Genomic DNA, 3,386 nt, shown 5'->3' with positions numbered 1-3,386 from the left:
ATCGAAGATTCAGAACATTCAGCAGAGGAATCAAACAGAAAAAGCTGGGCGTAAAGGAAAACTGGCGTTTAAACGCCCAAAAAGGTAGAGATTTGGGCGTTAAACGCCAGAATGGGCAATGGGCACCATTCTGGGCGTTTAACGCCAGGATGACACAAGAGGGAAGATTTTGTTTTTAATTCACATTTTTTTCAAGTTTTCATAATTTTTCAAAATCAAATCTTTTTCAAATCATACCTTTTCAATCATATCTCTTTCAAAATCAATTTCTTTCCATTTTATATTTATTTTTACTATTTTCAAAAATCCTTGCTATAATTAAAGATTTACTTCAAAATTTTCAAGTTGTTACTTGCCTATTAAGAAAGGATCAAACTTTAAATTTTAAAATCATGTCTTTTAATTTCTTGATAGTCAAGTAATCAACTTTAATTTTAAAAAATTTTCTTTTTCTAAATTGATTTTCAATCATATCTTTTCAAACATATCTTTTCAATCACATCTTTTTCAAAATTAATTGTTTCAATCATATCTTTTTCTAATTTCAAAATCTTTTTCAAAAATCACTTTATTTCTTTCCCAATCTTAGTTTTCGAAAATCTCAATCAAATTTTCAAATTTTTTTTAAAATCTTTTAATTAATTTTCAAAAATTCTTCCCCTCTTCTCACATCCTTCTATTTAAAGGACTAACACTCCTCCTCAAGGTACAATTCGAACTCCCTCCTTCTTTATATGTTCGAATTCTCCTCCATCTACCTCCTCCTTCTATTCTTCTTTTCCTCTGACACTTCAAGGAATCTCTATACTGTGACATAGAGGATTTCCTACTTTCTTGTTCTCTTCTCTTTCATATGAGCAGGAACAAAGATAAAGGCATACTTGTTCAAGCTGATCCTGAACCTGAAAAGACCTTGAAGAGAAAGCTAAGAGAAGCTAAAGAACAATTCTCTTTAGAGGGCCTAACAGAGCTCTTCAAAGAAGAAGAAACCATGGCAGCCGAAAACAACAATGCCAACAATGCAAGGAAGGTGCTTGGTGACTTTAGTGCACCTACTCCTGATTTCTATGGGAGAAGCATCTCTATCCCTGCCATTGGAGCAAACAACTTTGAGCTTAAGCCTCAATTAGTTTCTCTAATGCAACAGAATTGCAAGTTTCATGGACTTCCATTGGAAGACCTTCATCAGTTCTTAGCTGAGTTCTTACAAATCTGTGACACTGTCAAGACCAATGGGGTTGACCCTGAAGTCTACAAACTTATGCTCTTTCCTTTTGCTGTAAGAGACAGAGCTAGAACATGGTTGGATTCACAACCTAAGGAAAGCTTGAACTCTTGGGAAAAGATAGTCAATGCCTTCTTGGCAAAGTTCTTTCCACCTCAAAAATTGAGTAAGCTTAGAGTGGAAGTCCAAACCTTTAGACAGAAGGATGGTGAGTCCCTCTACGAAGCTTGGGAAAGATACAAGCAATTGATCAGAAGGTGCCCTTCTGACATGCTTTCAGAATGGAGCATCATAGGTATTTTCTATGATGGTCTGTCTGAACTATCCAAGATGTCATTGGATAGCTCTGCTGGAGGATCTCTTCATCTGAAGAAGATGCCTGCAGAAGCTCAAGAACTCATTGAAATGGTTGCAAATAACCAATTCATGTACACCTCTGAAAGGAATCCTGTGAATAATGGGTCAACTCAGAAGAAAGGAGTTCTTGAGATTGATACTCTGAATGCCATATTGGCTCAGAATAAAATATTGACCCAACAAGTCAATATGATTTCTCAAAGTCTGTCTGAAATGCAAGCATTAACAGGCAGTACTAAGGAAGCTTCCTCTGAAGAAGAAGCTTATGATCCTGAGAACCCAGCAATGGAAAAGGTGAATTACATGGGAGAATCCTATGGAAACACCTATAATCCTTCATGGAGAAATCATCCAAATCTCTTACGGAAGGATCAACAGAGACCTCAACAAGGTTCCAACAACAATAATGGTGGAAGAAACAGGTTTAGCAATAGCAAACCTTTTCCATCATCTTCTCAGCAACAAACAGAGAATTCTAAGCAGAGCCACCCTGACTTAACAACTATTGTCTCTGATCTAATCAAAACCACTCAAAGTTTCATGACTGAAACAAGGTCCTCCATTAGAAATTTGGAGGCACAATTGGGTCAGGTGAGTAAGAAAATTACTGAACTCCCTCCTAGTACTCTCCCAAGCAATACAGAAGAGAATCCAAAGAGAGAGTGCAAGGCCATAAACACATCTCACATGGCCGAACATGGAGAGGAGGAAGAGGTAGTGATTCCCACTGAGGAAGACCTCAAGGGACACCCACTGACCTCCATGGAGTTCCCTAATGAGGAACCATGGGAATCTGAGGCTCATTCTGAGACCATAGAGATTCCATTGAATTTACTTTTGCCATTCATGAGCTCTGATGAGTATTCTTCCTCTGAAGAGGATGAAGATGTTACTGAAGAGCAAGTTGCTAAGTACCTTGGAGCAATCATGAAGCTAAATGCCAAGTTATTTGGTAATGAGACTTGGGAGGATGAACCTCCATTGCTCATCAAAGAACTGAATGACTTGATTAGGCAGAGATTACCTCAAAAGAGACAGGACCCTGGGAAGTTCTCAATCCCTTGTACCATAGGCACCATGACCTTTGAGAAGGCTCTGTGTGACCTAGGGTCAAGCATAAACCTTATGCCTCTCTCTGTAATGGAGAAGCTAGGGATCATTGAGGTACAAGCTGCAAGAATCTCACTAGAGATGGCAGACAATTCAAAGAAACAGGCTTATGGACTTGTAGAGGATGTCTTGGTAAAGGTTGAAGACCATTACATCCCTGCTGATTTCATAATCCTAGAGACTGGGAAGTGTATGGATGAATCCATCATCCTTGGCAGACCCTTCCTAGCCACAGCAAAAGCTGTGATTGATGTTGACAGAGGAGAATTGATCATTCAAGTGAATGGAGACTCCCATGTGTTTAAAGCTCAAGGATATCCCTCTGTCACCATGGAAAGGAAGCACGAAGAGCTTCTCTCAATACAGAGTCAAACAGAGCCCCACAGTCAAACTCTAAGTTTGGTGTTGGGAGGCCACAACCAAACTCTAAGTTTGGTGTTGAACCCCCACATTCAAACTCTAAGTTTGGTATTGGGAGGTTCCAACATTGCTCTGAACATCTGTGAGGCTCCATGAGAGCCACTGTCAAGCTATTGACATTAAAGAAGCGCTTGTTGGGAGGCAACCCAATCGTTACTATTCTATGATAATTTTCTATTGTTATTTTATGTTTTCTGTAGGTTGATGATCATGTGAAGTCACAAAAACCATTGAAAAAGCAAAAACAAAGTGAAAAACAGAATGAAAAATAGAA

The 3,386-nt window shown here is 38.7% G+C and overlaps 1 non-coding gene across 1 annotated transcript; it reads right to left on the bottom strand.

Annotated features, from left to right (window-relative positions):
- Positions 1 to 1,393: 1,393 nt before the first annotated feature.
- LOC148573783 (small nucleolar RNA R71) lies at positions 1,394 to 1,501 on the bottom strand. Its single transcript, XR_015906079.1, has one exon. It is a non-coding gene; the product is annotated as a small nucleolar RNA R71 (small nucleolar RNA).
- Positions 1,502 to 3,386: the final 1,885 nt, after the last annotated feature.

This window comes from Arachis ipaensis, chromosome B2 (genome assembly GCF_059453495.1).
Source record: "Arachis ipaensis isolate K30076 ecotype BB chromosome B2, ASM5945349v1, whole genome shotgun sequence".
Taxonomy (NCBI): Eukaryota; Viridiplantae; Streptophyta; class Magnoliopsida; order Fabales; family Fabaceae; genus Arachis; species Arachis ipaensis.
The sequence above is the reverse complement of the archived record's forward strand: the minus strand, read 5'-3'. Positions and strand labels throughout refer to the sequence as shown.